This window comes from Dreissena polymorpha, chromosome 1 (assembly GCF_020536995.1).
Source record: "Dreissena polymorpha isolate Duluth1 chromosome 1, UMN_Dpol_1.0, whole genome shotgun sequence".
In the NCBI taxonomy this organism is placed as follows: Eukaryota; Metazoa; Mollusca; class Bivalvia; order Myida; family Dreissenidae; genus Dreissena; species Dreissena polymorpha.
The window spans coordinates 186,376,781-186,398,106 of record NC_068355.1 but is presented as its reverse complement, the minus strand read 5'-3'; the positions used below and the strand labels follow the sequence as shown (position 1 = coordinate 186,398,106).

Here is a 21,326-nt window from a genome sequence, read left to right as displayed (position 1 = left end):
GGTTACAATACACTAAATGATCGCTTCATGTAGGGCTGTACTCTCTAAAAAAATATCATAGTTGACAGGAAGGCATGTTTTACACTTTTTACCATCATTCGGGTGTTATCTTGCGGAGATAATGGTAGGGCATGAATAGGTGTTCACTACTGAATCTCTGAAATATGATACACTTGAAGACTATAGTAAACCATTGCACTAGAAAAGGTTACATTCCACTAAGAAACGGCCGAAAAAAAAAGTTGCAAAAACAGTCGATTTTGATTTGTGTCAAGTTCTTTCTTGCATTGTACATGACATATCTTTTTATTGCATAAATCGATTCCGCTTAGAATGGCCTTTAAGAAAAGGTATGGTTATGGGGGTCTCTATGTGCAAAATGTTGCATTTATTTTCGCTCAAAGTTGTCGCTTTTACATTGAATTATATAGGAAAACTATTTGGTGTATTATGACGGCGAGCCCTATTATGACCTTGATCATGTTACTACACTCACAAAAATATCATGTTAAAATAATAAGTACGGGTTATAAAGCACTAAACAAATCGGGAGAAAGTCGACCCGGTCACAAATAATAATGGCATATGTATCATATATCAAACAAAGATTTCACTGCGGATTTATAAATAATAATGCCGACGTACCACATTGATATAAACTAGATTGTTTACTGGTGAAAAAGGAAGAAAAAATTGATGATTTCACAACCAATCAATGATGTACACAAAAAGATGTTTTCCATTGACAGTGAAGTATCAAAATTTTAGAACAGAATATATCAAAACAGCGAAACCCATGTATCAGTTATTGAATGTATGTAATTAGAGCTCATTGTGTCATTGTCGACCTGAAAAGGCCCACAAGACAACCGGGGGTGACTAAAAGCCGATTCATGTCACCCTGCGGTGACTTCAAGCCGACGGTAGTCACCCTTTGTGACTAGAATCGGCTTTATCAAGTTTATGTCACCCCAGGGTGACATGAATCGGATTCTAGTCATCCCTGGATGATAAGAATCGGCTTCTAGTTAACCGTGTATTTTTATATCAAACGGCACCGCATCCACAAATAATTTCCGCAATTAATTAATTTAGTTTTTTTTAGACATTTAGCTCTTCTTTCGTTTTTGTAGTATTGTGCGTTCCGTGGTACTATAAATTCACAACGCAATTCCGATACGAAATGTTCAACGGGTTTATTCACAATAAACGGTTATAACTGGGTACTGATAAACAAAATGCATACTTCCGATACATTAAATAAAACTTAATATTCATCGGATTTAACAGTCTTGACAAAGTAGCGTAGTCAAATAACAGAAAACAATGGATGTTAAAAATTCAATGATGCTCCTCTAAACGTAATACGGTAGTTAACGTTAGATTTAATAGTTCAATTACTCCATATTTAAAAGAACTTAGTATAAGCTATTACTTATGTCTCAAAATTCAATGGTTCAATACCAAAGTTACTATTGTTAATGTTAATCTTACTTTTTTAGACCAAAATTTGGTCACTTTATATAGCCGCGGCGTTCCACTTGTGACCAGAAATTGGTCACTGTGACCTAATATTGGAGAGAGTGCACAGAATGGGGCCTAAGGGTGAAGGTGAAAGTAGACCCAGGAGTATTGTGGCAAAGTTTACTCTGTTTAAGGAGAGAGAGCTTGTACGACACCAGGGGAGCGAGCTCAAGGGTACCCCGTTCTACGTGAACGAGCAGTTCCCAAAGGAAGTGTCCGACAAACGCAGAAAGTTGGTGCCACGAATGAAGGAAGCCCGCAGCCAAGGTAAAAAGGCATGGATTGCGTACGACACACTGTTTGTCGACGGGAAACCAGTTCGGGACTAGGAGTGCGTCGGGGATGAGCTGCGCGTACTATCATGGAACGTACATGGACTTACTGCTTTGAAACGAGACAGCGTTGATTTTATTAATATTGTTGCTAAGCATGACATAATTTTTCTATACGAAACGTGGACTACCGACTCTAGTGTCGTTGATATACCCGGCTTTAAATCTTTTAATTTCTACAGAAAATTCTAGCATCGAAACGCGAAGCGCGCGAGTGGTGGAACTGTTATCTATATAAAAGGATCTATTTCTAATGGAGTGGAAATTATTCGTAACTATTTGGACACTGTTATATGGATTAAATTGGATAAAAATGTTTTTCATATGGACAAAGATGCTTATGTTTGTGGTGTTTACGTATGGGGTGAAGATTCCCCAGCGTACAATATTTTTTATGTTGATATATTTGACGTTTTAGAATCAGATATTAATTTATACGACTCATTGGGATATGTTTATATAGTTGGAGATTTTAATAGTCGTGTAGGCTCTAAATGTGATTATATTATGCATGATAGAATGACTGATTGCATTGATGATTACGATTATATTCCAGATGAACCACTGTACCGGGGCTCACCCGATATAATATTGTAAACAGTCATGGTGTTAAACTTATTGATCTTTGTCAATTTACGCATTCTTAACGGAAGATTGCCCGACACTGACAAGTTTACATTTATAACGCAAAAAGGCGCGTCGCTAATTGATTATCTGCTCACAAAAGAAAGCAATTTTTCATGAATCAATAGTTTTACGGTTGAAGATCTTAACGTTTATAGCGACCATACACCAATTAGTTTTTCGCTACATGCCAATTTTGATTATCCGGAAGGGATAAGTGAAAATTATGTGAAAATACAATGGGATGTATCTTAACGGGATAAATTCAGAAGTGCTATAATTAGTCGACTAACCGAACTTAATAACTTGACATGTAGTCATAGTAGTAATCTACAAAACAGGTAGTATATAAATACCATGCATAACTCTTTTACAATAATTATACGTGAAGTAGCCGATCCGTTGTTTTTAAACCATTCCTCGCATAAAAATGTTTCTTATAATGATGCAGCACATGTTAAGCATGTTGACTGGTTCGATAATGAATGTGTTCAAGCTAAAAATATATATTTACAAGCGCTGCGAAATTTTAATGTCTGCAAAACAACAGAGAGTAGGCATTTACTTTGCGCACAAAAAGCAAATTATAAATCTTTAATAAATAAAAAGAAACGGTTGTTTAAAATAATAAGCTTTGCGAGTTAGAGAAATTAAAGCACGCTAAACCTCGAGAGTTTTGGAAGCATTTTAAAAACAATAAGAGTAGAAAGAGTAACAACATTTCTAATGATGATTTCTTCAAATATTTCTCTACACTAAGTAATGATATTTCGCAATGCTCAAATGACGAGACTGAGCAATTTTGTCGCACAAATGATTTTAATAACTGTGATGTCCCGTTTCCGGAACTTGATAAACCAATCACCACTGACGAAATTGTAAATGCCGTTATGTTTTTGAAATCGCGCAAATCATGTGGATATGATAATTTGCTTAACGAGTATTTCATGGAAAGCGTTGATATCATAGGATCACATTTGTGTGATATATTTAATGCTTTTATAAACTCTGGGTATTTTCCCGATAAGTGGACCGAGGGGGTAATTGTACCTATACATAAAAAAGGGGGATACGGAAAATGCTAGTAACTACCGAGGTGTAACACTTGTAAGCTGTTTGGCTAAATTATTTACAACTGTAATAAACAAGCGCGTTGAATCTTTTTGTAACGAAAATAATAGTATTTCGGACGCTCAGTTCGGATTTCGGAAGGGAAGATCAACAGTTGATGCCGTTTTTATACTCTTGTCGGTCATTCAAAAATATCTTAACCAAAATAAACGTCTTTATGTTATTTTTGTCGATATGTTTAAATGCTTTGACTCAATCTACCGGAATGCCGTTTGGTTAAAAATGTACAAATCCGGAATTCAAGGTAAATTGTTAAGAATCATACCAGATATGTATCAGAAAGTAAAATCTTGTGTAAAATCATGTAGCACCTATTCCGATTTTTTTGAATATGCAGTTGGCCTGAGGCAAGGTGAGGTACTCTCGTCGATTTTGTTTTCATTCTTTGTTAATGACCTTGAACTTTATTTACAAAATGAACCTAATTCAGGTGTATTAATAGACGATATTGTGTTAATGTTTTACTTTTTGCAGATGATATGGCAATTTTTGCAAAATCGCCTGAGGAATTACAAACCAATATAAATCTTTTGCACTCATATTGTAAAACATGGGGACTTATTGTAAACACAGACAAAACAAAAATTATGGTTTTCAGAAAGAGGGGCAGACCAAAGATATTGATGTCTTTGGGCAGACTGTTAGCAAATGAAAAATGGAGCTTCGATGGGAAAGAATTGGTGGTTGTAGACGATTTTAATTATCTTGGTACTGTTTTCAACTACACTGGGAATTTTAAGCTGAATCAAGAATATCTAGCAGTTAAAGCTATTAAGGCATTGAATATACTACTGCAACATTGTAAAAAGTACGAACTGATGCCAAAGATATTGTGCCAACTCTTTGATTCATTTGTTGGTTCTATACTTAACTATTCAGCAGAGGTATGGGGATTTAAACAATCAAAAGAACTAGAGAGAATTCACCTTAAATTTTGCAAACGTATTTTAAAACTTAAAACTAATACATCTAATGCGGGCGTATATGGGGAATTAGGTCGGTACCCTCTGTTCATTTCTAGGTATCTAAAAATTATTAAATACTGGAGTAAAATTATACATACGGATAATATTATTATTAAAAAGGTTTATGAGCAAGCCAAGGAAGATTGTAACAATGGTTTTACAAATTGGGTTTCTAATGTAAAGTTATTGCTGAATAATTATGGTTTCTCTTAGATCTTCGAAGATGCTGACAATGTCGATTTTAAATCTTTTATCATCATTTTCAAACAACGTGTCATAGACAATTTCATTCAGAAATGGTCCCAGAACATGCAGACAAACATGTTCTTACTAATTATGTCCTCTTTAAAAACATTTTCAACTACGAATCATACCTAGATTTACTACCAAGCAGCCTTAGAATGTTCTTTTGTAGACTAAGACTGTCGGTCCACCCCTCAGAATACAAAAGACCTATAGATAACACAGATTGGAAACTTCGCGCCTTATCGGGCTATCTCTCGGCGGGGTCACGTGGTCGAGAAACCGATAAGTACACTGAGGATCAGCAGACGATTTATTCCACGAATCAATCGGAGTAGTCCGGAGATAGCCGGTGTATAACGATTGCGATAAGATAGCGACGCGTCAGTAGCAACGGCTACGATTATCGAGCAAAGTTATGCGAAAATGTTACGGCGCTATGAAAGGCGGTTGTAACTTGGTCAATAATGATCCGATTTTTATAAAATAAAGTTTCATAGAGACATGAGTAATTATGTTTGTTTTTTTTAAATCTCGATTTTATTTACCTACAATAAGAATTTATAATGCCGCGATCGTTGAAGAAAAAGCGCTAAGAACTTCTAAATCGCGGCGAGAATGCTGTTGAATAGTTTATTTGAAAGGCTTTAACTGATAAAATATTCTTGTATAATTTGGTATATTCAAACAGTTAAAACCTTATAAAATATTATTATTTCAAAACGGATAGATATATGTGGACACATAGATCGAGGTCTCTGATTAAAACAACATTAAAGTATAATAAATGCTATGATCGTTCGATCCAAAAACGGTTTCAGTTAGACTTATTTCAATATTGATTGTGTATATTTTTTCAATTGTTTAATTCTCTTTTTATTTAGATCTTATTCATGAGTTATAGGTTATTAAAGTTTTGTTTGTAATCCAGTTTTTTTTCTTTTGGTAATTAAATTAAGCTTTCAGTATCGTGGGCTAGGATTTCTCGAAAAGAAAAAACAACAACATTTCACGCGCGTGTTAATCGTCGGATCAATTAGCGAAGAAGATGCTGTGTGTGTTTTTTCTTTATTCTTGAGAATTAATTAAAAGAAGGGATCCTAATTTCAATTATCAGTTTGCGCTGTTGATTGATTTTAATTGTGTGATCAGTGGCCGCGGCCGGCGAATTATAGTCATCTCACAGCTTTTGTTTGTGTTTTACTAGTAATCTCACTGCTATCTGTTAAAATATGTTTGTGTATTAACTTGCATGTGTAACATTGACAGGAAAACTGGTAATACAAATAAAAGATATTAAATGAGAATTTAAACCCATACATTGTACTTTCATCTTGTTTTTTATTCATACCAAGATAAACATATTACCCAGAATAAAAATCTTATTTCTTCGATTTGAGGTGAATAATGACGAAGTTTTTCACAATGAACCAAAGTTTTTCACAATGAACCAAAGCACCTTTGACGACATGTGTGTATAATAGGGTAAAAGAGCTTAGAATTGTACCATCTTTGTAGAAAAGTTTGTCAAAAAGAAACAACCCACTTTGGCGACAGGTGTGAAAAATGATTGAATGGAATAACAGTATAAAATAGTACAAATTGTACAAAGGCAAAATCATTTAAAATACCTCATTTTCGTCTACTTTTTATAAATCATACATAGATGAACATCTCACCCGGCATACAAATCTTACGTTATCAATATGTGATGCTTAATGAAGATGTTTTAAAAAAAAATGCTTCGGGCCTTTCAATTTTTCAAAAATTATCGAAAATGAACGAATCCAGTGTTACATTTCGAATTCCGATAAATTAATAATTAATTAGAATAATAACTACCAAAACCTAAAGAATTATCAACACAGAAAATAAATACTTATATTTATTCACACACAAAATATTCAATATGTCTTTTTTCGGCGACCGGCTTTGCTCACTACGTGAAGTTCGTAACGTTGCGCTTTCAGACATTCATTGCTCTGCAAACTGACAACCGAGCGCTAAAACACTAATTAACACATTAAGATTGTTAATAACAATATCAATATAATATAAACTACCAGATCATGCTCAGAATACCCTACGACAACAAAGATTAACGACTAATTACGAAGAATAATTGATTGCTGTATAACAAAATGGCAGACAGTAGCTGGAACAGGGAAGAATCTACAGGTACACCGGCATCTCCAAAATCAATGTCACGTGACCCGCGTCCGCCGTTAGATATTATCGCATATCGCTATCGCGAAGAGGACAGTTTCCAATTTGTGTTATCTATAGGTCTTTGAGAATACAAACGAGTAGATATGGTAGAAATAGAATTGATAGGGATCAGCGTTACTGTTTATTTTGAAATTCACAAGATATTGAAGGTGAATATCATTTCATGCTTATATGTCCATTCTTAGATGAGATTCGCAAAAAATATGTACCAAAGTACTATTACAAACGCCCATGGATGTTTAAATTTTCGGAAATGTTGGGCATTGATAACAAGACTAAATTAATTAAAATTTCTATTTTTATTAAATACGCATTAAATAAAAGAAACACATTGTTAAATGTAAGTTCATCCTCTTAAATAATGAAACTTAAAAATTCTGAACTAACACAATTTATTTGATTAAAATATTCAAATGTTATATTTTTATAGTAAAGACCAGGTATACCGTATGTACTTTGCTACACACCGTATGTGCTGAAATAATATATTATATGAAGTAATGTACTTTATTGTATACCGTATGTACTAAAACTATGTATTATATGAGTAACGTGACATGAATCTAAATCATGATTTTTTTTTGTTATACTGACGATGTACATTGTGCAAGTCAAAATAAAACTTATGTTCTGTTCTGTTCTGTTCCTAATAGAAACTGAAAGTACAGACGCTTTACAAATACATGCACAATGAGCGACGAATTATGTCAGATTGAAAACGCATGTATGTCTTCGTCAATTATATGGTCAGACTCTTTATTTAACTGTGAAATCTAGTCCGCAGAGCGTTTTAATAATTTTGACTGCTCCGTTATCCGTGCGCTTGCTGAATGAAAGCGTCGCCGTGTTACGATAATAATTCCAAAGTTAAGAGAAAATTCCGACTAGGGAAGTGCCACACTTCCAACACATCAGCCCCGTTATGTCCTGAATAAATTACATGTATAATTTCTTGAGTGCCAATTGCATCTTACACATATCAAAAACATTCACGGCAGTCAATTCGTTTGTGTAAGCCTACTGGTCTTCATGGCAATAGTAAACGTATTTAGTTTAATGGAGATTATATAACAAACGGAACTAATTCAGCTTATTCAGTTTACAAATTAAAGTGATTCAAATGTTTTCGCTTTTTTCTGAAAAGTAATTTATTCAACATACGGTAAAAAAAAATGCGCGCCAACTGTTGTCATAATTTAGTTACTTGTATTCTGCATAGTTGCATTCTGCTTACTGCCTGTTGCTAATTGCCGTTGTTAATGACGCTTAGTGGCAAAACCGATTATGACTGGTTTCAGGAACAATGAACACACAAACATTGGATAGTCACCAAGCATGTTGCAACAATCATCAAGTATAACCGATAGAGAACAAGCATGTTGGAACTCTCATGAAGCATGTTAGAAAAAACATCACGCATAATGTAAATTTTTATCATGAATGATGTAATGTTGCAGCAATCATCAAGTATAAACAAATAGACAACAAGCAGGTTGGAATTGTCATAAAACATATTAGAATAAGCATCAGTCATAATGTAAATATTCACCACGAATGATGTAATATTTACCTAAATACACTTCCATATATTCATGACAACATATAAACAAAACGTATCCCAGTAAACAGACGCTTTTATTGCATCTAGTATGCTATTTGGTCACAATACACCAAATAGTTTCCTTATATAATTCAATGTAAAAGCAACCACTTTAAGCCAAAATAAAGTCAACATTTTGCGCATACAGACCCCCATAACCTTACCCCCCATAACCTTACCTTTTCTGAAAGAGCATTCTTAGCTGAATTGAAATAAAGAATAAAAAAAGGTATGTCATGTACAAACCAAGAAAGAACTTACCACAAATCAAAATGGACTGTTTTCTCAGCCTTTTTTTATCCCCTACTCTCCAGAAAAGAGGTATCCGCCAAACCGTGTTGTTTCCCCTTGTAGTCTCGAATCTTAAACATGACATTGATTGATTAGTGCACACCAATGCCTTACCTAGTAAGAAGAAAAGTTATTATGCGAAAGAACACAGCAACACATGTTTAAACCATAACAGCATATCTTCCTTTGATGTACTTTTAATTTTATTGAGAGTACAGCCCTTCATGAAGAATTTATTTAGTGTATTGTAACCTGTTTTCAATAAAAGCGCCTGTTTCAATCGATTATTGTACATTCGGATACTTTTTCTCATTGTGTCACACCGGTCTTACTGACAATAACGTAGTGACGTCACCATTTATGTATAGAATGACTTTTTCTGGGTAACGGCTTTTATCGTTATAAAGGTTACAATATACTAAATCTTTTTGGAGTGCAATGCTATACTCTCTAAAAACATGAACATCATTAATTTGAAGACACGGTTCTCTGTAGGGTCACTTGCCATGACTTTATTTTAGTATATTTCTGTGTGCATGTGGCAGGGAAAACATTGTTGTTTACTAGAAATTCACTCTTTTATCTGAAGATTGGAGACTACATAAGACTTTGACAGATGGCGGGAAACCCTCATGAACTGGATAGAAGCCGGTAAATAGATGGCCGTAAAACAGTGACTTTTGATTCGTGGCGAGTTCTTTCTTACATGTCGCGTGACCTATCTTTTTTATTGCTTAAATCAATTCGGCTTGGAATGCTAATGCTCTTCGAGAAAAGGTATGGTTATGAGGGTCTCTATGCGCAAAAGTTTGACTTTATTTTTCGTTAAAGTTATTGCATTTACATTGAATTTGTGTAGGAAATCTTTTACTATATTATAAAACAACTGCATAGTGCACTACTTCTCAACTGTCCAATATTGAACAAATACAGACTTATTGGATCCAATACCGGAATATATTGGACGGTCACGTAGTACATATGAAGAATGCCCATTGGATGAATTTATTTGATATAGAATAATATTAAAATTATCAATTACTGGTACACAACATTTATTGTGATCATCTGACTTGCGATATTGGTGTTTCATGTGAGCAATATGCGCCAAGTGTCGCAGTCCGCACGGGCTAATCAGGGATGACACTTGTCACCTAGACTGGATTTTAGTTTAGAAGAGAATATCTTTAAACGATAATCCCATAAGAGCCGAGTCGCCCTTAAATAGCCTGTGCGGACTGCGCAGTCCTTAAACCCCGTTTTCCCAGAGCGCGGCTCAATTATGTACTTTGTCTTATAACGTCATCAATGCAAACTTTATTGCAATATAAAATTAAGATAATCTTGGTAATTCAGATGTTAAAACTTCAAAGGAATTAGTGGTGTCTTAATTGAGTTGAAGCTATTTTTATTTATTCTGCGCCCATATATATTCCGCAACTATAGTCTCCATTATCCTGTATATCCTCCTCCTCCTCCTCCTCCACCGAGTCCGACTCCTCCGACTCCGACTCCTCCTCCTCATCATCATCGCCAACATCATCATCATCATTATCATCATCATCATCATCATCATCATTATAATAAGCATCATTAGCATCATTAGCAATCGAGGCAGTATACCAGTAGTTGATGTAGCAGTAGTAATATATCTAAAGTGATTTTGCTCTAATTTATTTACTTGTGCATTTCAGGCAACAGAATCGTCCGAGCGGAAGAGGAACGCCAGCGTCCCTTTGACGTTACGTGTTTTCCACGAGTTTCCCACGTCGCCGCCGACTTTCCCATCGACAACTGCCCAAGCGAAGGAGAATGACGACAACGATAATTCGTTGATTTTGGTTATTGAAATTACCGTACCATGCGTTGTCGCTGTTGTCGTCTGCGTTTGTCTTATCGTGTTTCTCGTACGACATAGGTTAGCCAAAGCGGCGCAAACGAAGTACGCGATAAAAGAGGTCGAGAAATCTCGGTCGCTTCATCGACGATCCATCAGCTTGTTATCGTCAACGCCAATAAATCCGTACGATCTGGCGAGAGCTTACGCGAAGTTATCCATCGACGTAATCAGCGGAAAAACGGAGAAACCGCTAAACGACGACTATTCCAAGTTGCGTAATTCGTTGAACGACTACGCTGACGTCACCGATACTTTGACGCCGACGCCGAGTAGCTCAGGAATGGTTGCGTCGCAGATAATCTCGTCGGAAAACGGCGGCGACGTCATGGAATCCACGACCGCTTCGTTTGGTCAGCTTTATTCTGTGGTAGACAAACGAAAGCAGCGTAAGCGAATAATCGGAGCTACATGCGCTAACGCTGCTGACTTCGTTGACTCAACCACGGCCGGTGTCGTTGATTGTGACGTCACTAATGACGTCACTGGGTATGAAGATGTGGGCGTCGGACGTTACGTCGTGGATGGCGTCAACGCAGTCGTAGAGCGTGACGGCACTTGTAATGTCGTTACGGACGTCGAGAGTGGCGTCGCGGACGACTTCAATAATGACGTTGAGAGTGACGTCGACAATGAAGACGTCGCTGATGACGTCAACAATGACGATGCGATGTGTGAAGAACATAACGTTGGTCACGAAAGAATGGCGTGGCACGAAGATTGTAATTACAATCACGATTTCGGTGACGATTGCAATGACTTGTATTAAAAGCCAATTCGTATAAAATTATGTAAATAAAGTAGAACATTGAAGTTTGAAATAGTGAATCAATGTGTGTAAAAAATGTCTTAGCAAGTACTATATTTATAGTTTATTATTTGACATAGTTGAATTAAATAGATAGATACTTTGATGAGACATTTCCGTGTCGAATTATTATTTTATTTTATTATTATTATTATTATAATTATTATTATTATCATTATTTATAATAATAATAATAATAATAATAATAATAATAATAATAATAATAATATTATTATTATTATTATTATTATTATTATCAAATATTTTGATTATTATTATTGTTATTATTATTATTATCATCATTTTTATTACAACTGTTATTATTATTATTATTATTATTATTATTATTATTATTATTATTAATGCAACACACATCAAAGAAATCAAAAGTCAAACAATCGATTGGATTAATAAGAAAGTTTGCACTGTCTGAATTAAACTGTGAAAACATCGAGTCACGTCTATGATTTTCTCATAAATCTCTTGGTCCCCTAATATGCTTGAGAGTTCGGTGTTGAGAAAATAATTTGTTTTCCGAGATGCATACAAGTATTTTAACTAAAAAATTCTGACAACTATCAATATTTAACAAAGAATACCATTTCGACGCGATACAGTTACAGAACAGTTGATGCACTGATAAATACGTGATTATTTTACCATAGTAAAGCGATACTGAAACCAGCTGTTTCATTTATTTCATACGCAACTTTCCAGATTTTATGTTTTGCATTTTTGCCCATGCTGTAACAGATTTGGATTTCGTAATGGTGAGGTAAGATTGTTTCTGTTAACAATAATAAAAATTAAATAACTATGATGATGATGATGATGATGATGATGATGATGATGATGATGATGATGATGATGATGACGACGACGACGACGACGATGATGATGATGATGTTGATGCTGCTGCTGACGATGACGATGATGATGATGATGATGATGATGATGATGATGATGATGATGATGATGATGATGATGATGATGATGACGATGATGATTATTATTATGATGATGATGATGATTATGATAATGATGATAATGATGATAAAATAATAATAATAATTGAAATGTTAATAATAATTATTTTAAATAAATTATAATAATAATAATTATTATAATTATGTTTATTAGTAGTTAATTTCGACTATTTGGTTCGTATGTCACCTGCGCATGTTTAGTTTGAGGCAACTAATTATATGTACTGTCTGATACCATACAGCGAGTATAAATCTAACATACAAATCGCGCATTGGGAAAACGGGGCTTAATGCATATGCGTAAAATCGCGTCCAATATTGACCAGGTAGGACTTCACAGGCTAATCCAGAACGACACTTCATGCATTTACAGTATTTTTCTTGTAAAGGAAGTGTCTTGTAAGAGAAAATTCAGTTAAGACGGAATGTGTCGCCCCTGATTAGCATGTGCGGCTAACTTAACGCAATTGCATTTAACCCAGTTTTCACAGAGAGTGTAATATATTTACTGTCTGATAATATACTGTGTGTATATAGATCGTACACTATCTTTCCTGTTTGAGCTGGTTAACGCAATGGTCCTAGCACGAGTATATACGTATATAGTATTTTTTCTGTACATAGGTCTTTCTTATGTAAATTGACCTACTATGAGAACACGCCTGCATGTTTCAGCTCCGTAATTACGCCTATTCCGTTAGGCAGTCCTGTCATAGTATTTACATCGAAATGTCACGCATTAGTCACACAACTTTGATGCTGTCGCCATTTTGCACTTTTCAGAAAACAATGAAATATCGTAAAATCATTAGTATTCGTAAAGTATTAATTTTCGTTGGTTCCGAGGGTTGACCGATCATCCACGCATTTATTAAAAATAAATAGGAAATGAACGACGCGATTCCCTCATGTTTTTTTTTCTCCGAACAAACAGCACACATAACAAAAATAAACGATTTTACATGTCCATGAAAAATGCTAAATTTCACGCCTACCAATATAAACGAGTTTACAGTACACGTATAACATAAGTGTGGCGTAGTGCAACACAATATAATAATGGGACAAGTTTGTTCCAATTTCGGTGATCACTTAAAACTGACTTTTTAAGTTTTAGATTCCATTCAACCGGGCGTGTGTTTCAAATTTTCACGCTCTCTTTTGCTCAACAGGCGTTTGTTATCATACGAAAGGTGGACTTGCTCGGTATAATAGGACAATGTTCTACAATATGGACAAAATGTGATAGAATTACGATGGAAATACCAATTAAGATATGAATAGAATAAGTACGATATGTATGGCGTGATATTGAAATTTAACCTCGATGAAATACTTAAAGGCAGTCAAAATCATGGCTGTCGTGTATGTATTGCGATTTTTATAGTTGAAATTTGGATTTTAAAATCAATATATAGATACCTTTGGTCAATATTGAGAATTGAATGCTGTGGGCGGAATAAAAACAGTTCGGATTTATGCGATCGTAGGTACTTTTCTTAAAATATTAAGCGATTAATGAATTATAAATTAAATACATAAATAAAAAAACTATACGTTTATCTATTTGAAACAAACAATGAAGTAATGCATGAAAGTAATTAAAATAAAAAAAGATGCATTAATCTCCTGTCTGAAAAATTGAGCATGTATTTATTGTAAATTGACCTTTTCACGTTTTGGTAAATTGACAAACTAAAAAAAAATATGTATAAGATTTGCATTTTTTTGTTGTAGTCATAATATTTGCGAGGAAACAGTAATACTGACATTTACCGTGATCTGAAAAATCCTTTATATGCATCTCTTGACGATGAAAAAAAAACTGAAAATTATCAAGCGTTACAAATGCGAAACGATTGAATAATTTGGAGAGTTCTGTTGATATCGTTAGATATTGTGATATAACAAGGATTGCTTATACTAGTATGTAGTATTTACTACGTCAAAGACTATGTTAGGAAGGATGGCCGAGTGGTTAAAGCGCTAGACTTTTACACCAAGGGTCAATGGTTTGAGCCCAGTTGTGGGTTACCTTTGTTCTTTCTTTAATTTTATTCTTGTTTGTACTTAAGCTATTTATTAAGAAAAGCAGCATTTAATGACAACCATAAAATCATGCCACAATCTGTGAAAAGTTTCATTAAATGAATGAACAGCCATGTCAGATATTTTCATGCCGGCACTCAACAATGCAATAAAACTATTTACAATTAGACACATTCCACAAATTCTTAGAATGGTTTTATATGTTGCGGACAATATCAAACAACGTTCACCCTTTGAAGAAGGGCATATCTGCTATCTTAACGCATTTGATGATAAGACCCTCCGGCGCGAATGTCGGAACTACGAGTGCAATATGAAAAACAATAACGAATTAACAATAGAATGCATATAGCTTTGCCACAACTATGGATATATAGCAATAACAATTGTACTATAACTGCGACAGAGGTTAGTTTAATATCGTCGTAACATGATTTACGAAGGCGACATATGTCGACTGATTCTATATGACCCACATTTATTATATCACATGGGTCAGGCACGCCTCTTTGAAAATTAAAAATAATGTCAACATGTTTGAAATAGCAGCACGGTATATTAATAGCATATATTGTTAATTATTTAGTGTTATATTGCCAATGATAATATAATAAAACTAAATATTTTTGTAAACTAATTGTTTTCAAAGCGCAATGTCATGGACAATTTACTCTATTACTATATTTTGCTGTGTTCACTTAAATTGAATAAAATTATATTTATCCGCATTCTTCAAATACATTGTTGGAATACTACTATAAGCGTTCCTTATCTTTCAGACATCTACAATTTTCTCAAGATATAATGCAACGACATTCAAAAACACGAAATTAAAGACTACTTATTTGCGAGTAACTTCATTGTCTGAGGTTACAAACGTGTCAAAAGCAAGTAACTCCAAAGTGGAGAAAAGCACAAATGTTGAATGTTGAAGTACAAAGAGTGTCCTCTTTTACGACAGTAAAACGTTCAGTTATTAAGAGAAATGAATATAAAGGTTTCAAACTATTTTCCGGACCAAGTAAACCAAAACATAATGGATTGACTTTAGACGTTTTGCATTAATTGACGCCATTTAAAAATGGCGTCGATTTAGTAACGCAAGAGTCACGTGATCTGTTGCTGAACATAAAACTACACCCAAGTGTTCACAAAGTATTTTTTCCGGAAGTGACGAAAGATCCCCGAATAACCGACGAAGATTTACGGGGATTTCCGATTCACAGCCTGGCGGTTGCAGTCATTTGCGAGGCCATTTTAAAAGGAGAGGATCCGTACAAGTTTTACTGTATGATCGAAAAGAATAACTTGGAAAGTGTGCTGACTGAACTGTATACTAGCGTACATTGGAAGAAATTGGGTAAATATTGCTTTATGCCATTGGTAATTAACAAAGAAGTATCTGCATATAAATATAAGAAGTGACCAAGCACTTACAAATGACGTCATTCACACACCTTAGGCCGGATATCGTTGACCCTCAATTTCATTTTGAGTCTAAAGAAAAATTAAATTAAAAAGTAAAACATAACTATAATATTTAACTTTATTTTGCACTGATTTGATCATTGAATATTTATTAAGTTTTCTATATTATAGCTTGTGTAATTCGCAAAAAACACAGGAGAACGATAAACCGATTTAATTTTAATATACACAATAAATAGTTATGTGGTCGATTACCTTTCTATGTTCTGCTCCTGCCTCTGATTCACGCAGGGTAGTTATCGCTTACTGGCGCTAGATTGGTCATTGTGGGCGCGGGTACTACTTGCATGAAACCCGGGTACTCATAAGTATACTTACATATACACCGGGTACGGTAAATATACTCAATCGTACCCGGTCGATAATAGACTGTACCCGAGTTGTATTCCCGCCCGAAATCCGATGTCGTAAAACACGCTATCAATTATCTTAAACAAACTTCTCTTTTAAAAAAACTGCATCAACATGCTTTTTGAGTATGAGTTTCGGTTATAAAGAGGCCATTTAACAGAAAATTGACAACAATGTGAATATAATTAAGTACAACAAAATAGCCCTGAACGACCGATTTTGCGTTAATTTTCCGGGGAACCTTTTAGTATATTTACCGTACCCGCGGTTCATGTAAGTATACTTAAGAATACCCGGGGAACATGTAAGTAATGCCCGAGCCGACAATGACCAATCGAGCCTTACTGGCATCACTAAGTATTTTAGCATTGGAAAACCAGGTAATCGAGGAAAAGAGTGAGCTGAACGCCGTAATATTACTACTGTCGAAACCTCGAAAGTCCGACCGGACTTGTTATGTGTTGTTTTCTCCAGTGTTCTCCATGTACTGCGCTCTGTACCCGTCCGTAGTGAGAGACGCACGAACGAACATCAGTTTGCAAGACTTCATTGACGATGATGGGTAAGCTTGTTCTCTGTCTTTTTAAAGAATGTTTAATTATTTAAATTCGTTGGCAAGAAATTTCGTGGTTAAACAAACTACAACTTTTTAATGGACACGAAATTTCGTGGATTTCATATGTTGGAATAGCAAGAAATATGCCTCGAATGTTTGTCGTTTTGTCGACCATGTGGGAATTTATAAAAAAACGATGGACTACTTTCAGGCCGGAGTGGGCGGAGCGTATAATTGAGCGCATGACGGAGCCCTCTTGGACGATGGGATGGGTGCAGAAAATAGTCCGCGGTCATGTGACAGAGGAGGAATACAACATGGCGATGAACACACTGTTCGTCAAATTGCACATGTTGGACCCGCAGTCTGTCATTCCGACCTTTCATCTGCTGAATCACATCCGAGGTACGTGCTGGAAATAATTACGTATACACATATTTAGGTGTTGTCCTTATTTGCATATCTATATGTACATGTTGGCAACATATCTATAGAACATAGTTGTGTTAATAACATATCCACAGGTACGCTGTGGTGTTAATTATATATGAGCCGCGCTCTGCGAAAATGGGGATTATGCATGTGGGTCCCAGATTAGCCTGGGCAGTCCGCGCAGGCTAACCAGGGGAGAAACTTCCGTTAAAACTTGATTTTTGCTAAGAAGAGACTTTTGTAAAACAAAAAAATGTCATAAAAGCGGAAAGTGTCGTCCCTGATTAGCCTGTGCGGACTGCAAAGGCTAATTTGAGACGACACTTTACGCATATGCATTTAAGCCCTTTTTCACAGAGCACGGCCCATATCCATAGATACGTGTTGGCATAAATTATTTATCAACATGTAATCACATTCAAACATTGGTGCAAATAAAGTATAGAAAAAATAGACAGGTTTCCCGTTTGTTTGACGATTATAAATCATTTTCCGTATTCATTGGTTTGAACTATCGAAAAACTGTGTTTTCGCTTTTTCTACAACATTCTCCTTTTTGTATCGAGTTATTAATACTTTGTTTGATTGATGGCTTGTTACGTTGCATTTGGCCATAATTAGGTACATGTATATAATAAATATATTAGTATATGATTGTGACAGCGGGACTGTCGCACAACCAACTCATGAGACACAACCCACCGAAGCATGCAATAGCTAACCGATCAAATAGACTTAATTTAGTAATAAAAATTTCGCAAGGTGTATAAAGTGACTTAATAAAATAACGTATATTTTGTAAGCAAAGAGTTTGTGTCTTCATTTCAGCTCTCCCGGAATGCAACCTAGAGCTGGCCACCCGGGACTACCTCGGAGGCCCACTGGACGCTGCGGCACTCAGCGGCCGTAACAAAGAAGACCATGCCTAGCAACGGCGCCTCGCGCATGAGCCTCGACAAGATCGAAGTTTTTTACGGCATTGACGTCGAGGAGTTTATAATGACGGAAGCGCGTAAGGTCGGCGTATGGAACGGGCGACGTCCCGACAATAAAAGAACTAGTGACCGCCTGGATTGATGCAGCGTCATGTAATCTCGTGATCACATTTCGCGGTTTCCGGCTCTCGTCGAAAAAATGCGCTTGCATCCAGATGTCGCATCCGGAAAAAGCTCGCATACCCTATGGACTAAGCATCAATTGTTCGTCTGTGACAACGAAATGAACAAACGCATGCGTTAGTTGTGACGATGTTACAAATACGTTTCGTTGATTCGAATGTTCTATCTATTGACGTCGAGGTCTGGAGGAATTTATACAATTACACATGTGTTTAGATTTTATGGGAGAAAATAGCCAGTGTGCTTCCGTATTAAATGTAATATTGTTCATTCGACTTATGTTGTACCAAAATCATCATGTGTGTCTTCTGTGAATGTTTTAATTGTTAAGCGTAGATTTTTGGTGTGAACAAATGCGAATAATGCGGTATCGATGTATAAGTTATGCTATTCACACATTTTTGAATGTATGACAAGTATTGATAAAACAGTTCGTGTGTTATACGTAACGATTTAATATCATACATCAATGACAAGCGATATTTACAAGTGTTCGCTTCAACGCTTGTTAATTATGGTAGATCTAATAAGTCACAGGCTTATCAGGGACGACATGTTCCGCCCAAACTGGATTCTCGCTAAGAAGAGACTTTCTTTAAACGAAAAATACCATAACAGCGGAGACTGTCGCCCCTGATTTGCATTATAACATGCATTAAACCCAGTTTTCCCAAAACGCTGCTCTTATTATTCTTTTTATCGCATAATGTTCAAAGTTGTGCCTTTGTTATTATTATTAATGGTTGCTAAATATGTTAATATTTGAATATATAATTTAATATGTTGTATATGTAAATATATTTGTATATATGTAACATAAAATAACATGTAAATATGTTTGAATATGTTATATGTAATACAAAATGTTGTTGCGATGAATTCATATTTTATTTACGTTTAAAATAAAAATAACACAATCTAATATTTATATAAAATAAACAAAACTGAATTGGTACAAAAGCGTGTTCTTGTTTTTATTCCAAATCGCACGAAACAGCGTCTACGTTGCATGTTATGATCGCCTGAAGTCTATCTTTAGTTGTGTAAACTATTTCAAAATGTTCAAAGCTGCAGCCTAATGATGGATACTTATACATTTAATTAAAACCATCGATTTAGTCAAGACAACGTATAAGGGTATGCTGGATTCGCAATATTCGTGTGTGTTTATGTCTGTTTTACTTCCTGTCCTTGCCCATCCGTCTTCCTGTCTGTCTGTCTTGCCGTCTGTGTGTCCGTAGACAAACAATTTGCCGATTGCCGATTATAACTCCTACACTATTTAAGGTACACCAATAATACATGCATGCATTTTACCTTATATGAAAAAAATGCGCATGTGCAATTCTGCATCAGGCTTCGTTAAAACTTGTTCGAAAATTATGCCCCCTGCCCTTCGAACATTGAATTATTGTAACATGATTATTGTACCCTACTTGCTACATATCGTACGGACGGACGAACACAGACAGGAAGAAAAACATACGCGACTAATTTCCCTTGGTAAGCTGGTTTACCAGTTCTAACTGCACTGATGTCCTACTTGATTTGGAGGTATGGGAAGAATTTCCCGAGAACCAACCCCCGGGAGAAAGTTTCGTCCCTACTAAGACGGGTTAGCGCAGTTTGTAGAGTGCTTGGCACCAAATATGAGAGTCGCGAGTCGGTTCCGGTCTCAGGTCACATTACTATTGCGCGGGCTGTTTATTCAAACCTTTCTACGGCCATCCTCCCCATACCTCTCATTGAAATAAGGCAGCTATTAGTTTAAAACCATGTTTTTAGCTCGATCGCATAGAAAGTCTTAGGCTTATATGAAACGCTCTTGAGTCCGTTGCCTGGGCCTAGCCAGTACTTGCTGTCTATGGGTGAGAACTTAACAACGCTCAAACAGTGGGGGTCAAACCCGTGACCTCCCGATCGCTAGGCGGACACAATATCCTTTGCGACACAGCGATCTTTAAACGCCAAGGCCGTTGCTTCTGGCCAAAATATGTTCAGTTAGAACTGCTTAACCAACAAACCAAGGTAAGTGAGAGTTGGTAAAGTGAGCGCCTTGACGTGAATGCATATCGTGGAAAACAGAGAAATCAGTGAAAAATCTAACAACAAACAAACAAACAAAACTGTGACACGTTCGGTTTGATGAGCCGTGCTCTGTGAATACGGAGATCAATGCATGTGCGTAAAGTGTTGTCCCAGAACAACCTGTGCAGTCCGCATAGGCTAATCAGGGACGACATTTCGCTTTCATGATATTTTCGTTTCAAGAAAGTCTCTTATTAGCAAAAGTCAAAATTTTGCGGAAAGTGTCGTCAATGATAAGCCTATGCGAACAGCACAGGCTAATCTGGGACGGCACTTTACGCACATGCATTAAACCGCTTTTTCACGGAGCACAGTCCATATGTATGAGTGTATAAAGCATATTTAATTTAATTCAATTTTATTTTATTTCATTGATCACATAAGTAATTAAAATAGGTGAACACAATTTATGACTGTCTACGTATTTAAACCATCTGTTCACAGCATTGATGAATGGTTGTTTATGTTTAATGTTTACGATGATTTTAATGTCTGGTCGTGTCAATTATAAACATGCATTGATGCTACTTCTTTTGAATGGATCAGAGATTATCATAATAAGTTTAACCATTAATACACTTTCTATTGCAGTTATTGATTTTCACTTTGAGTGT

The 21,326-nt window shown here is 35.6% G+C and overlaps 1 pseudogene; it reads left to right on the top strand.

Annotated features, from left to right (window-relative positions):
• Nucleotides 1-11,119: 11,119 nt before the first annotated feature.
• On the top strand, nt 11,120-19,364 carry LOC127865061 (uncharacterized; annotated as a pseudogene).
• The last annotated feature ends 1,962 nt before the right edge of the window (nt 19,365-21,326 follow it).